This window comes from Apis cerana, linkage group LG6 (assembly GCF_029169275.1).
Source record: "Apis cerana isolate GH-2021 linkage group LG6, AcerK_1.0, whole genome shotgun sequence".
Classification (NCBI taxonomy): Eukaryota; Metazoa; Arthropoda; class Insecta; order Hymenoptera; family Apidae; genus Apis; species Apis cerana.
In genome coordinates this window covers 4,209,758-4,227,203 of record NC_083857.1, presented here as the reverse complement: position 1 = coordinate 4,227,203, position 17,446 = coordinate 4,209,758, and the positions used below count along the sequence as shown (strand labels likewise).

Sequence of the window (17,446 nt, the reverse complement as noted above, 5' to 3'; positions counted from 1 at the left end):
TAAAATAATTCCTTCAATTTCAAACTGCGAATATAGTAATAGAATTCAAAACATCCCCTTGTGTATCACGAATACGTCACGCTTCCTTTCCCTCTTACCTTTTCGCTCTCTTCTCAATCGATACCCATTGTGAAACTGATTCGTCCCACCCCCTTTATGGTCGAAACGTGGCCGCGCACACCTGTAAAATTGGCGAGCGACGAAATTTGTTGGACGGCCGGTTCGGATACAACGACGAAATTCATTATTCGATTTACCTTTGCCAAATAGAAGGACCAACAGACATAGCAAAGGAATGAGCTATTAACGAGGGGCAATAACGAGCCGAGTTTCTCGCCATCCACCATTTTCCCTTCGGCGGGAAAATTCGATTGCAGCATAGTTTTGTTAGTAATTATACGAGGTACACAGCGGTTGATAACGAACTTCGCGTTAACGTAATGAGTTTCGAATGATTCCCCGCGGTACGTGCGGGCAAAGTCGTGGAAAATTCGTGGAGAAATTGAGGAAGAAGTTGTCGCCAGGTCCGGGCGATATCCTTAGGGGATCGTGGCCAAGGAAATGGAACGAATTTTAAGTCGGTTCTTGGGATGACGTACGCGACGATGAAAATGTCGCGTACTCGTAAACGCTTGGAAACTGTTTCGGTTTTTTCTTTTTTTTTTTTTTTTTTTTAATGAAATGGCTTTGCGCAGAGACACAAAGACGTTGTTAAGCTGACATGGTTCCTCGAGAGTGATTGGCGGATGGTACATTTGAACTTAATCAAAGCGCATCAGTCGAAAGGAAGGAGGAAGAGGAGAAAATGAGAGATTGGAACGGTAATAGGGATTCGTTTATACAGGGATGATATCGGCCAACAACAATTTCGATACACGTTTTCTGCGCGATTTTCCTCGTTAAAGCAGGATTTGGTAAACGATTACATACCGGTGGGATATTACGTTGTTAAAGACATTCCGAAGGTATTAAAATATTCGATCCTTTATCGATTACTTCGTATATATGCAGGATGTTAATATGTCTTGATGGATTATTTTTGTATTTTATTTTTATCTCTAGAACCGATCCTCTAAGGATGCTCCATATTACACATTTGCATAAGTATGATCAAAATGTTTATTTATTATTGTCAGAAAAAAGATATATGTATGGTTGTTTGATTAATGAAAAATGAAAATTATAAATATTTGTTTAATTATTTTTAAAAACATTTTTAAAATTCCAGAAAATTATTTTCTTCAAAGAACCCACGAATACCCAACAAGTATTTCTTTAATATAAAGGAATATACCGTTGCAAAGCATTCCAGTATAAACTAAATTGCATTTGGAAAGCGTCTACCAGCTGTTATATCGTTCCCTTCGTGTTCCTCGCAGGAAAAAGGAAACTCGTACACGTGCTTCGTACACTAGGCTTGACATACGTGATCCACGTGACTGTGCCGTTGCTCGCAAGATCTGCAAGTCGTACGTGAATATTGCATCGCGTCTGATGTGCGCATCACAAAGCGGTCGTTCAGCCTACGACAGAAATACTTATCATCACCTCAACCCTCGATGCAGACCGAGTCACGCACAACTTGGCAATGCAACTTAACCGAGCTATCGTCTCAAGTTCGCTATTAACCACCCATGTGTACAATGGAGCTGCTGACATTTGTTCGCCACGAATGTGTATGCATATGGAAATTGTCGAAGATATTACGAGGATATTACGCGTGCTAGTTGAGGAATTTGAACGATGGCGTTTCAATTTTCGACGTGCTTGGGTAAGGCGATTGAAAGCTTTGTGGAGAATGAGAAATTCTTTGAGCTGTTCTGTTCTTCACGATATTAATTTGATTGTTGGTTGTTGGCACGATGATGGCTTTTCATATTTTTTCTTTTTGTATTTCTGAAAAATACTTTTGATGAGATTAGATTAACGAAAACTACTTCTTTCCTTACCATTCACGAAACAAAAGAAATCTTAAAAATACTTTGCAGTCAAAGCACAAATTGTCACGAATGTTGGCAAGGAAAAGTCTCGGTGCATTGAATTTCACGTTAATATAACGAACAAACCATATTCTCCGTGACTTAAGTTAAGCTTTAGACCCCCTCTTTTTCCTTCTCCTCCTCTTGCTAGTTGTAACGCGTGATAAAGTGAAAATATCCCGGGCGGCGAGAGGATTGGCCCTATCAAGAGGTTGGATAAGGAAAGAGGGGCCATTTTTTAGCGACATCCCCTTGTTATCTGGCAAGAGGTCTAGGCGACACCGCGTAATACCCGCGGTAGCGGCTTTCTATGCATTCATAAGATATTCATAAGCGCACCTCGTCTCGATTGCCGACAAAAGGCGGACCTACGATTATCCTGATGGCCGCGTAAAGAAACCTGGCCAGCCAAAATACGTCGTGTTTCTTCCACCTGAATTTTTTTCGCCCGTGAAAAATGAATAACGCGTAAAAGCGTGGAAAATCGCTTTTGAAATTATTAGGTTAGACTGACGTAATTGGTTAATGGCCGAGTTATCGGTGTTTTAAATTTGAAAGCGAACTTTCCGTTCAGTGGATAATATGTTAATAATTTAGAATTTTTTAATAACTATCTTTAATTTTAGAAAATAATTAATGTATGAAAAATATAAATATCTCAGAGATATATATAACCAAAGTTATATAGTTATAAACCAGAGAGACATCAATGCCCAAAATTCGCAATTTCGTTCAAACTCTTCGAAAAATAAAATTTAAAAATTTTGGCGAAGAAGGCATAAGTTTCGTGATATCATAACGTATCAAATTCTCCAACACTTCCAAAGCGATTTTCACACTTTTATTACATTCCACATAAGTTTCAGACTCTGATAACTTGGGCCTGCACACCGGATGCACGAAGTATTTCATACAAGGAGACAGAGAATTGGAAGATGTTTGAGCTACGTGTGCGTAGAGATTACGGTTCGCGAGGTAAAGATCGTAACTTTATGTTTGTTTCAAGAAACGGAGCTGTTGGCTGTGAAGACGATAAGCCTGAAATAGCGTGGTTTGAACTTTGGCGGGGCAAGATGTAGCTATTGCTTTCCATATAAACCTGCTGCATAAGCTTCTTTAAGAAAGCTGGATTATGCAATAAGTGATTGAAATTTTTAATAAGGCGGATACGAGGCGGAAAGTGATGGAGACGAGAGGATGTACTTTAATTACGTTTATAATTCATGAGAAATTAATGGACATTGTTTTTCGAGTGTCGTTTAGTGTAATATTGTTATTCATTCATGAAATACAGCTCGTTTGGAGATTTATTTCTTTTGTATAATAAAAAGAGCTGCTATTTAAGAGTTAATCTTTTTACAAAATTATTTTTCTTTTTCTTTTATTCTTTATTATATATGATCAAATAATAAAAATAATTTTTAAATAATAAATTTTAAATTATAAAGTAGATTTGGATAAAAATTTTCTGTCATAAATTTTATCATATTAAATCAAACTTTATACGATTCCTTACGTTTTCTTTAAGAAAATTGGTATCCAATATTTCTTATTATTTTTCATAACTATACGTAAAACAGTCAACAATTTTCTCTGATGAACTTAATTCTTTTCTTCGACGATTCGAAATACGAATTTTTTCTCACTTTTAATATTCAACGAATATAATACTCGATATGAATTTTTTGTTGCACGATGGATACAATGAAGCATAGATATATTTAATAAAGAAAGGAATTCAAGAAATTTGAAGAGAAAAAGAAAAGTATAGCTTGAAATATTTTGGAAAAATTTGTTAAAGTTAATGGAAATTCGCGATATAACGGAAATAATTTTTAATTAAAAAGTACGATAGCTTTGGAAAGTTCATTTTAATTATACGGATATTACTTTCTCCTACAATACTGTATTTTTAATTAAATTGAAGCATGATATATGTACACGATACAATAAAATTTAGATCTCTTGTAAAATTGCCAATTTCGTTTCAAATATATAAAGATATACACACGAAATATATAAAGATAAATGACTATTTAATTTTATCCATAACAATTTATTCTCCAGAAATTATTATAATTTACCGGATTCAGACAATAAAGTATTCAAAGTATTTAATAAAATTAAAAAGAAAAATTATTGAAACGAGAGAACCAGCGAGATGGAATATAATCAAAGTTGAGAAATTGAACAAGAAAAATATGAAATTAAACTATAAACTCTATCTAACTATGAATCAAACTTTGTACTAAACGATAAAATTATTTCATTACAAAGAACTCGTAAAATTGCCCGAAACAAAATTAAAACTCATTTTTAATCTCACGTTTAATTTCTTAAAATATAATTTTTCTTCAATTATGTCTGTAAAAAGCTAATGTAATAATAAACCGATTCTAGTTTAGTTGAAACAACTGGCCATGAGAAAAGGAGATAAAAGAGCACTGCTACAAGAAAAAAAATAGCAAGAGATAGTCATTCAAGATACCGCGGTTGGGTTAAGAGACGCGTTAAAAGATGGACGAACGACTGAGTAGCAGATTGTAAATTTCATCTACGCCAGGTAGGTGGTTTAATGCAGATTTAGATAGGTCTGACTGGCGCATGCGGCTTTCAGGTCTTAGAGACTTAGTCTAATTAATTTATAGACCGCTACCTTATCTGTTGCTGCCGACGTTGTTGCATCGCGTTGTTCAACACGCGGCTGTGTATACACGGTCGTAGATACCTGCGAGTTGCTCCAACTGCACCCTGCGAGAAGTAACCGGTTTTCCATGGATGGATAACATACAACCTTGATGCATCCCTTCAGGGTAACGTGTCTCGCGCTACCAGAAATTCCGTCACGTTATCCATCCTCTTGAGCTTTCGAAGGATTTTCTTCCATTTATTTACTTGAAAGCGAGACGAAAGTTCGCATATGGGGTGCGAGAAATACCGTATGAAGATCAAGAATTTGCTTTTGGATGAAAGAGCTGATTTTTAATTTAATACAATGATAGATATGTATATTAGTCTCAAGTGTGGTATCTATGTGGTATCATTATTTTTTCAACAGCTTCTGAGTACTTGTGTCAAGTATATATAGAATATAAATCATTTTTTTTTGATATTTCAATATAATTACTAAGATGGAGTCTTATATAATATCAAATATTAGGAGTTTATTTTTACTTAGTTAGATGAATAAAGTAAGAGAAATTATTTATTATTCCAATTCTTTTTGTTTTAATTATTAGCCATTAAATGCCAGAGTAAGGATTAAACTTAAATATGGAAATGAAATTAGTTTCAATATGAATATACAATATAAATAAATATTGTTCAATATAAGTATTAAAAATTAAAGAACTTTTATGATTAAATCGGTAATAATATTATCTTTTCCACATTTAGTGACGACGCTTAGAAGAGGATTATATCGTATAAAGGGCTTCACTTGTGGACAGTGTTGAATTAAATTAATTGAAGTCTGTTGACCTCGTATTGCTTCCTGATTTCGCTGGAAGTTTAATTGCTTCTGACTTAATCCTACTTGACTGATGATTTTCACTTGATAAATCCTGTTTGTTGCTGCGTCACTCATATATCATCAATCAGAAAATATTACTTTCTCCTCAAACACATAGTGTACATAAACATTTTCTGATAAAAAAAATTATTATGATTTCTGTACGAATTCTTTTTTTTCCTTTTTATACTTTATTTTTATTTTTATTTCTTTATATATATATATATATATATATATATATATATATATATATATATATATTAATTGTAACAGGAATATTGTATAATATTGTTGCTTCAATAAGCAAATACAATATTATCGTTATTAGCATTATTATACAACAAATTCTAATATGTTGAATATTGGATTCATTGGCAAATTTAATAGATCTGTTCTTGAGATGCAAGAACTATTTGCTATTAATATAATGATCTGGCTGAAGGAATCAATGATTAGTCATGGAAATTGCAGGAAATAGACATGCTACAACGTAAATTGAAACTACTACCGCAGGAAGATCCTACCGGAATTATTCATTGTTTCTAAAGTGCTCCATTTCTCTGCTCTCGCAACGCGTAATTGTATCCTTTCATTATTGAAATCTTTCACACTTTTACGATTCATATCCATTATCTTACACATTATTTAGCTTTAGTATGAAAGACTGGGACGAATTTAAATAAAAAGTAAGGGAGAGGAATGTAAAAGCATGCTTCAGAACTATGCAAAACTATTCAAAAATCATAGTTGATGCATTTCTATTATATTTACAAAAGTTTCTACGATATAATTTAGATTTATTACAATTTTAATCATACTGCATTTTATCAAAGCAATTTTCTATGATTATATTACGTAATGATCGGATTTGAAGCAATTTCAAGTTTTGAATGTAATTTCTAGAAACCTTTGATATTACTCCGGAGTCAGGGAATCGAGTAATATTCAACGTTGTTGATCGCTTAACGCTTAATACAGAAGTCAGACGGCGGAATCTATCCATTTTACCGGCAAATCGAATGGAGGCGATTATCTCTCCGTTTTGCAGCATCTCTTGCCGCGACTGACGACGGAATCGATACAATGTTTAATACGAAATTGAGAGTAAATTTGCATCCATGCGTCAACGCGTTTAATCGACATTTATTAAATACAAATAATTTTCTTTCACCGTAATACTAGAATAAAACGCCAATAAAACGAGAAGATCAAATAGCAAGGAAATTACATACGTGTATATCTTCGTATCGTGTATTCAAGATTTAAGCTATTAATATATCCGTGGATACCTTTGGAGAATCGATTCTAGAAATCAAAACAAATACAAAAGAAAATAAAGCGAATATTATGGTATGATGAAAGCCTCTGTTTGTCTCTCAAATATATCAACATCTTATACATAGAGAAGATATTTATTCATACAAATATGAATTATTAAAAATTATTAAAAACTCACTCATCATCGCTAATTAAACATCGTCATCGCTCAGTAAGGATGAATCCTAAGTGACGAAGGATGAATCCTCGTTACAGCATCCGACTTCTCTAACACTGTTAATTGCGCCACACGGGTAAATACACGTACAAGTCGATTTAGTTTAGACGTCATCACGGATATAATTGTGCCTCTCTATCGACATATCAAGGCGAGAGCGAAGGGAGTGAAGGATTTCGACGTCGCTCCTACAGGCAATCGAATTTTCCCGGGGAATCTTGCGGATAGATAGAGTTGCTTCGGGCGAAACAGCCACTCAAAAGTCTCGACACACGGAAGCGCGAGGGTGTGAAACCTCGCCTCCTCCTCCCTCTGCTCCCACAGCTTTTGGAATTGGGTTTTTAATTGGGCGGAGAAGGTTGGCCCACTTAAACTTCGGCCAGGCCGTTTAAGCTTGAATGAAAGGTATTCTCGACCCTTGCTTTTCTTACGTGTTTTCGGTTTATCGTGTTTCCTTCTCTCCCGATTTCGCGTGGAGGCGAATTCAGAAATTTGTCGAATGGTATTTGGGCGATAAGGGAGATGAGAAATTAAACGGGATGGTTTGGATATCAGCTGGACTTATGTTTGTGAATATCAACTGGAATGAATTGCGAGAATTGAAGATGGAAATAGTAAAGAGAGTGAAGTTTAATCAGACTTCAGAAATTTATCATCGGAATATTATTGCATGATATTAATGAATCGATGATTATACGTCGAATAAATTTGTTTTATTATTATTATGATTTCTCAATTATGAATCTTTCTGCATGTCACGCATATTTTCTAAACTTATGTACATTCAAATCTTATATATATATATAAATCTATAATTTCTTTATGATTTATAATATTCACCGATATCAATCCAATTTCCAAGTTTTGATTTAAACCTTTTCCTCTAAAGAATATATACATTAAATCAAAATATAACATTTCGTTACAAATCATGGCTCGACCAAAACAATCCTTCCTCCCACCAAACCAATAACTTCCACAATACGATTCCCCCTTTTTTTCTCCTATTACACGCCAATCACCAGAAAGCTTATACTCGAAGCAATTTCTCGCCTTCTCCATCAAACCGTCCGTTAATTCCCATACACACGTTAAAAGACACAAAGAAACGTATCAGCCCATAGAAAGTACTCGTTAGCCCGTATCGATTCAAACGACAAACCCATGAAATAGCGAATAGCGGCCGCTCCACGGAGAAATACCGGAAAATTGGTCGGTTTCCGCGGAAACCGTCGCTGCTACCTCGTTACTGGTAATTTTGGTCCAGAGTCAAATTCTCCGGGTATCGATAGAGAGGGGGAGGGGTGTTGGTCGACGATAACGATGTTCGGTTCGATACGGTTTTCGATCGCGTTGGATCCCCCGATTTCGAAGCCACGGACGCGGCCAAGTGGCTCGTGCATAGGAAGCAGTCGGCTTGGAAATAGGGTGAGGATCGTCGTCGTGGCGTTGCGGCCGTGCCAGCAGATAGCGTTGCATATTTCATGGTGCACCGTAACGTAATGTACGCCTCGCATGGGAAATCCTAACGCGATGCCCGCTTTCCATCCTCCTCCCCTGTAATCTAATCTGTTTTGTCCTGCGAGGAACGCCGGTTTGAACTTTACACCGATCTGTTAGTTTATTTGCCAAGCTCGTTTTCTTTCTCTCTTTTTAATATACCCGTGAATTTTTACACGATGGATGGAAATTTTTGATGTTTGTTATTGAATTATATGAATTATTTAGTCGCTCTATTTATTGTATAACGCGATCGATGAGAAGAAAGAATTAATTCAATCAGGAATTAAACTCGAATGAAATAAATTATTTAGTGATAGATTTTTCATATAAATGAATAAGATATTTTAAAGTAAATTGTTTGGGAATGAGAATCAATTGTGCATTTGTAAGATCTAATGGAAAACTTTTACTTGATCAACACGCGTTATACTCGTATCAACAATAAGTAACATGAATTTCTTAAAAAATTCTGCGATACAAGAAATTCAGAGGAAATATAGATACCAATGTCAACACCGAAATAATATTATTGATCCTCGATCCCAAATTGCAATATCGTGTTTGCGCAACAACAATGGACCGAACCGTTTCCAAATTCGACTTCTTCGCCTCCCCTCCAACAACATCGCACAATACCTCCCTTATCTTTTGTCCTATTCAACAATGACCAAATACCTTCAATAGATCCCAGCCGCATTTCCACGATCCTAAACGCATTCTAAACCTCGGTTTTTCTCTCTTCCTGCTTATTCCTATCTTAAACCAATAAGATCCATCCATCGAAGGGAAATCAGTCGAAATTCCTTCAGGTAAGACGATGCTTTTCATCAGGAATCGAGAGCCAGGGATCCAATTTCCGCACGCAATCGACCAGATAGGCGGCTCGTTGAATTTACAACCTCGTACGAATATCTCTCTATTCTCACCGATTGACAGTGATCTCGTAACTTCTTTATAAACGGCTTCTAAAAATGATTCCATGATTCGAAGTCAAAAGTGGAAATTATCGATCTCTTTTTCGTCTCAATATCAAATTGTAACGAAGAACGAAGACGAAGAAAAGGGAATACAGTAATAGATTTCTGAAAAAAAAATCCTCAGATATTGATGAGAAAGAAGAAGGAAGATTTTTGTTCGTGCCAAGGCAAGTTTCGAGTCGTGGGATTAGTGGCTCTTTAATGTGAGTTTTATCTCATTCATGGAAAAGGAAAAATCTGAGATGGAAAATTTTAGTGGATCGAACAGAAGAAGAGAATAGGAGAAGAGGAGAGGTAATATATAGGGACGAATGGAACGTGAGATATTTGAGTGTTGGCAGTGGTATGAAGTGTGTTTGGTCGGACAATAGTGTGAACCGCATTTGATCAGAATAGGAAATAAGGAGAATCGTATTGATTGCAGTTAATTTCCAATTTCTTTGAAACTTTCTTTTTTGAAATGTCAAATGGATTTAATAATTCTACCTAGAAAAGTATTCAATTCTATATTTTATTATATGTATATACTTCTATTAATTACTCGTTAACTATTTATACATCTTTGAGTTTGGTAAATATTTAATCAAATTCGCTTACAGCATTTAAAATGTTATTTAAATTCTGAAGAACTTCATTTCTTAATCGTTTATTTATAATTATAGATTTTGAATAAAATATTTTATTTGTGACAAAAACTTTCATTTCTGTCCATTTATATTAATAACTTTTATATTAACAATGCTGAAAAATTTACGATTAAAAATAATCATCTGTATCTAATCGTCTGCCGTTATATTTTGAAAATGACTTTTTCAAAATACGACGTTAACGAACACGTCAAAACTTTGTTGAAAGTTTTTATTGAACTCGAGTGTTGGCTCGTTTCTACCAAAATGAATTTTAAAGGAATAGGTGTCAAGAGTTGTTCGCACAACTAAAAGAGAAGGATAGAGAAATGGATAGATGCTGGATATTGTAAACAATTTGAAGTTGAATTTTCGTGCTATCAACTTCCCCATATGATTTTGCATCATGGCAAAATATAAATTCACAACTTATGTTTCAAAATTATATACTTCTTCAATAATATATCAAATTTTATTTTCGATAATTTATTAAAATCTTTCAAATTTCCAGAAATAAACGATTAATTTAATTTGTCGATTATAGATCATTTTGATCAATTTATGAAATATCTTAGGAGATTTTAGAATTGCTTCAGCAAAATTTAATTTTAAAAACATTTTATATTTCTTCAAGACACAAAATGTTACAATAATTTAAAGACGAATAATAAGATTATGATTTGAATTAAATAATTCAGATTTACTGGAAAGATTTGATAAAAATAATCATACCATACGAGGAAATGATTGAAAACGTGGTTAATTTTATACAGAAAATAACAGATCACAAAAAATTTTTCATTCCTCCGCACGATATAATTGCAACGTATCCACTCACGCCATTTTATTTTCTTAATTTCGTCCCTAATAAACGTTCCCTCACGCGATCGTTCATGTCTTACAATCCTTTCTTGAGAAAAGAGAGCCTACAACCTACAACCATTCCATCCTTCTCGCTAAAAGAGGAAAAGAGATAATCCCCGAATAGATCGAAATCCGAATTAATCCTAACTATGGATAATCTACCCACCATCTACCATTTACCATTTCTATCCTATATTATTTATCCAACTCCGAGATTGTTTCAGGAACAACGAAAAACCAACTTCTCCGATTCACAATGACGCGACTTTGAAATTTAACAATCTGAAAAATTGGCGCTAAACGTTCACCAAACCACGTTGGACAATCCACGAACGTTTCACAATGAATTTCGTTTCGGGCAGCAGCTCGAGCCGATAACTAGGTATATACGAAAAAGCAGACGCGTGGAATTTTTTACCCCTCCCCTACCTGTGAAAAACTGCCGGTAAATAGCCCCTTTTCATTTGCACAGCAGCGCGGTACGAAAGCTTCAATGCTAGTTTCTCGCAATACGCGCGGCGCGACGGTTCCAGAATTTGACAGCCCTTTCGCCTATTTGTTTTCATCGAGCCGCCGGCAGAAACGGGACAGCCAGTCAATTTTATAAAGCTGCACCCTTCCCCAACCTCCATCCACACCGTCCCTCCGTCACGCTTCGACGCGTCATTAAATTTATATTTGACGCGTATACGCCATTCTCCACCAGCGAAACGGCCTATATACTTCGGGAATCGGTTTGCCAACTCAACCAAACTGTTGGCTCTCGTTTGAATAGAGGAGGAGACCATAGCGATCGCAAACGGCTTCGATGAATAAAGCTCTTCGTATTCGTTCATCTTGCTCCCGTCTATGGACATTCACGTATTTTATCCTTACGATTTTGTCACTTCGATTTAACTGGATAAATCGTATAAGCTGTAATCGTGTAAACGTGGTTAGACGAGGAGGCACGTGGTTATTGGATCGGCTTTTGTCGGTTTGCTAAGTGTTAGCTTTGTCACGTTTAGGGAGACAGATATAGGGAATTTTTCGGTGGCGTGTCGCTTTGACTCGTTAACGGTTCTATCGAATTCGATTCTGGCTTGATTGTCAGCCCAGTTCAGACAGAGGACAGGTATGGCGTTACGAGGTGTTATTACGTGCGTTGATTAGTATCGCAGCGAGCGGTGTTATTACTATTTTTGAAAAAAAAAATTGCTAGTTTTTTTTTGTAAAAGTAATTGAGATAAGTGAGTAAGTAACGATAGTAAAATGATTGGTTAGAATTATATTATGTAATTGCATCGAATGTTTATTGGTATTAAAAAAATATTTTGAATCTTTTAAATTCAATTATAATCTCGCAAAGAATGTACTTTAAATGATTAATAACATATCAGGAAGGCTCAATTAATTGTTCATGAATTAGGACGAACTTTCGAAACTCGACATCATCGTCGTGCTCGTGTCAAATGCACAAATGTACTCTGTGTATTACATGTATGCATTATTGCCGCTTTGACACGGAAATATACGGAGATACAAAGGATTACTTATGCTGCAAAAGCATACCATTCCAAAATGGTCTGCCGGTTACTCCTCGTATTTCTCTTTCGTTGTGGCGTGCGACAGCGTTTTGTCGGACCACAAGGCTGTCGTCCATCTTACGTTACACAGTGAATTCAATTACACGGGACGCTGTTATTCGCGGATATTTGTTCCATCCGCTTGATGGATTATTTTCAATTCTTGGCAAATGAAATATCATCGTTCGAATCGTTAATTGTTAAAATTATACAGATGTTTGAGGATTCGAAAATCGCAGGATGATTCTTCGAAAGGGGATCACAATGCATTTTTTCTGTTGTTATCGTGAGAAAAATGAATAATTAATCGACCATTGCTATTTTTTAACTGGATAACGAAAATTGGATTAGTAAAAAAAAAAACGATCAATCTCAAGTTTAATTATGTCAATGTTACGCCAATGTTAATGGAAGGAATATTTTGGATTCTTTAAAAAAGAAACTTTGAAGTTCTCAATGTGATCTTCTCTTCTATTAAATTGTTTTATTGTATCGTTAGATAAAAATTGTAACATTTGTCGAAACATAAGCTATTTTTATTTTATCGTAATAAATTTTTAGTTTCCTCTAAACTATTTTTCAAATTATTGTTTTACACGAAATTCTCAAAGAACAAAACTTTCTCCGATACTAGAAAACAAATTGAAAATTAATTCTCGTAAATAAATGAGAGAAATCTTTGGGAAAGACAAAAAATGCTCGACAAAAGATTTATCGAGTCCCTGTGTAGATCCCACGATTAATGCATCACGCTTCGTGAAGCGTCGTGAAAATTTTAAACGTTCGCACCATTGAACTAATCAAATAAATTCTACGTTCTCTTCCTCTCTTCCTCTCTTTTCCCTCGAACAAATATTATTATACACGAAACTGGCATTAATTAATACATATCACGATATGATATTGTAAAAGTCAGCAATTGAAATGAGAAATCGTCGAAATGCTTTAATCGTTATGCTTTTGCAGGTTATCGATTTGCGATCGTTGCGCGCAGCGATTAAATAAAATAAAGCGATTAAAAAAAAGAAGAAAAAAACGTTCAATTATCGGATGCTTTCGTAAAAATAATCTTGTAAATCTATCTCCGCTTTACCACAATAACGATTCGTGCAATTTCATTTCATTAAACGTATATACATATATATATTCGACGCTGTTTTGAAGCCAATTTGCGTCGCATTTCGATCGAACAGAAATTCCAGATAAAATCGCGCCGTTATCGCCAAGCCTTTTCCTTTTCATCGAGCCTCTAAAATGTCCATTAGGCAAATGATTATTGCCAATTTAATCGCTTCGTTCTGTTTTCATCCTAGTGCTCATGATAGACCCCTATTTATGTGTAGATTTATACGACCAAACGATGGATGGAAAGTGAAATTTGTGAAAAATTCGTGAGTAGATTGAAACTCGAGTTTGAAATACACTCGGGGAGGGGGAGAAAAAGTTCTGATTAAAATTAGTATTGGCATGATCTAACGGAAGTTTGATTGGTAAAGTTGATGAATACAGGAACCTGATGGAACTATCGGCTAGAATTTTTGACGTTGTATTGCTTTCGAATATATGCTTGTATTTGAAAAACAAGATATTTCTGTTATGAATTACTCGTTGAATAAAAACGTTAAAAATTGATATATATTAAAATAATAACGATAACACATCTATACATAAATATTCTATATACCTTTTTATTTTATCAGAATCTTTAATAATCTATCTCTAACATTCCTAATTATTATTTAATTCTTCTTTCAAGATTAAGATCATCGATGTTTCTGTTTCAATCTATCTTGACCTACATCAATCACACCTATAAAATTTATTCCATATTATAATAAAAGTAACCAATTTAAACCAATTCTATCAATCCATCAATACGCATATAACTTTTTTCAACGATCGAAATATTCCTAACCTATCCTTCCTTAAATCGTCGTTCAACGAAATCTCAATTCCCCGAGAAACAAAAGCTCTCCATCGATAATCCCTCTTTAATATCTCGTCGACACACCCGCAAAGACAGTTCGCAAACGCAATGAAGCGCATGAGCGGAACAATAGCGCGATTTAAGCGGGAAAAATGATATTCCTCCAGACGCCGTAAGTCAACGTATCCGTGGCAAAACGCGGGGACGCAATTTCGCCCGGTAAATCTGCGACGCTCGTAAATCGCTTTATGGAGGAGGTTGGTGGCCGTGCTTCAACTAGAGAGGGAGAGGAGGGGGAAGAGATTCACGATCTGGCCCGTCTGATATACGGATACTTAATATACCCGATCTTACGACAAACTATACGTTCACGTCGATAGACACGCGCTCGTTATTAAGTTTCGATGAAAGGAGGGGGGAGGGGGAAGTCGCGTGGAATAAAGCCGTTCTCTCGATTCCCCTCCCCCCGATATTTGATAACGATCGTTCGTTTAGACCGATAAGGGAGAAAATAAAGTTTCCTGCGTGAGGTGAAACGTATGCAAATTCGGGGATTTAAAAAAGTGGGTGGAGGGGTGGAGCGATTAAACGATTCTAGGAAGATGATTTTAAATTAATCGGGGAAGTTTGATGGAATGAAAATTTATGGAAGAAAGTTTTGGAAAGATTAAAATTTCCCGATTGTTTATCAAATAATGGATTGAACGTGTTTATTTCTAAGTGAATAATAATACGTTATGAATAAAATGATGTACTGAATAAATTTTTATTAATAAATGTCTTTTTGCTATTTGCTGATATTTGTGTATTCAAGAATATAATTATTACTTTTTTACTGAAGAATTCCATCAGATAAACTTTAAATTATTATAATTCTTATAATAATAACTATGGATTAAAATGACTTTTAATTCGTTACTATTTATTAATTTATTTTCAAATTTAAACTCAAACTTGTACGAAGCACAATGGAGAAATTTTAGTCGCCTTATTTGAAATCCAAAGCATACGTTTATGTGAATAATCCGATATCACTTAAACACGCAAATACGACATCAAACACGATTCTCTTCTTAAACCCGAGACAAAGTATCGGAAATATACTTAAACGGATCGTGATATCCCGTAGAGACTATTCGAGATATTTTCCCTCTAACATAGAGAATTCTCTACTTCACAAAGTCCTATCCACAGGAGCCCACCATAGCGATGGAACAACCATAGTGAAATATCAAAAGTGGCCGGGACTGCGAATGCAATAAGTCGGCCAAGAAATTGCATTATCTCCAAGGAAAGGGAGATCCTAGTATCGCCCCACCGAAATGGTGCAGCATGGCTTATATGAAATTTCCATATCCAGGGCGAGAAGTGGCATCGCATCGTCTCGAAGGAAACGAAAGACGAATAAGAGACAGGGGAGGAGAGAGGAATGGCTGTCGAGGGAAGGTGGCGAAACATTTGCAATTCTCAGGGAATATCCGAGGGGAGAAGGGAGGGGGTGCAACCTCTGCCGTATGAAATCTCTCTGGAGATCGTGTATCAGACATGGATGCGAGATGGTACACCGGTAGCAGCTACATCTGCTCCACCCTTCGAAAGGATAATAATCGGAAGAGAGTCGTCCTAGGTGAGATAAAGAAGATCATGTTCCAGCACATGCGTGGAGGAAACATCCTTTTGTTCCCTCCGACAATTGGCTGTCTACTCTATTATATATATATTCATGCCTATTCTACTTTATTCGTTCTCTCTCTTAATCATGTTCAATTTTTATAACAATTTGCCAATTACAGAATATGTAGTTTTTAATAATTATTTTTGTAATTGTCATATCGTTATCTTTGTAAATTGTATTTAAATAATTATATATATTTGGTGATGCGAAAAAGTACATCTGATTTTCCTTAGCATTGAAATAATGTGTCAGAGAGTACGTAAATATGAATAAAGGATGGATCGAAGATGGATCATAGACTCGAGTAAATTGTAGGGTAAGAAAGATTTGGATCTGTAAAGACGGTGACGAACGATCGTCTCGACTCGAAACGGGTCACCTGGTGGATCATTACTTACACCATAAAGCGAATCGCTGCCTGGAATTCGGGCTTACCTGCAAAGAAAAACAGCAGAGTTAATGATGGTTTGTAGAATGATTATATATGGGATTATATAATATAGTTTGTACGTTGTCTTTATTATAATGTTATAAATTTTGAAATTGTTAATATTATATTGGATACAACAATATATTGACAATAATATTATTAAGATTTGTTCTTTCTTTCATACTTTTTTTATATTTTCTCTATGAATTTAAAAATAAACATCCAAACATCCTTTCTAATCTATTAAAAATTAATAATAGTATTATAAACAAAAAAGTTGAAAAATTTATAAACATAAAGAAAAGAAATCAACTGCTATTAATTTATTAATTTTTTCAAAACGTATAACCTGTAAGAAAAAAATTTTGATTGATTCATTAATAATGAAAATGATTAAAATGATTATGCTTTCTAATCCATCTTCTGTATACAATTAATTTCTCTAGATTATGAGTAAATATAATATTATGCTTCTATAATTAGTTCCAACGAAATTATCAAATAATTTCAGCATTGATTAATGAGTACATCCATTTAATTGCATACACGTGATATTTGAATCTAATCATTAATCAGAGATAAACCAAATGAAATAGCAAACTTCGTTAATGTCAAATATAAATTAATTTTCAATAAAATACCACAAATACCGCTAATACTTTAGAAATTATACATCGAGATATCAAAGATCATCGCATGTTATATTATACGCAAATATGAATACGAAATACTTCAAAAATTCGAATTTAAAGGTTCATTATAATGTATTCTGGATCAGTGAAATGAGAAATACGAATGGTTTGTTAATTAGAATGATATGGTAATAAACAATATTAAGATTTCATTTGTTCCTGGAAATATGATATGAAGAGTTTCTGAAAAATGGATATTAAG

The 17,446-nt window shown here is 34.7% G+C and overlaps 1 protein-coding gene and 2 long non-coding RNA genes across 4 annotated transcripts in view; 1 reads left to right on the top strand and 2 right to left on the bottom strand.

The window, feature by feature from the left end:
- Positions 1–17,446, bottom strand: part of LOC107995467 (FK506-binding protein 2) — a 99,055-nt gene that overhangs the window by 22,036 nt on the left and 59,573 nt on the right. The window lies entirely within an intron of this gene.
- On the top strand, positions 1,406–5,344 carry LOC133666213 (uncharacterized). Its single transcript, XR_009830014.1, has 2 exons — positions 1,406–4,542; positions 4,628–5,344. It is a non-coding gene; the product is annotated as an uncharacterized LOC133666213 (long non-coding RNA).
- Positions 5,739–17,446, bottom strand: part of LOC133666212 (uncharacterized) — a 47,423-nt gene continuing 35,715 nt past the window's right edge. Inside the window, exon 2 of the long non-coding RNA XR_009830013.1 lies at positions 5,739–16,557. This is a non-coding gene — a long non-coding RNA (uncharacterized LOC133666212). The remainder of the gene's footprint in view (positions 16,558–17,446) is intronic.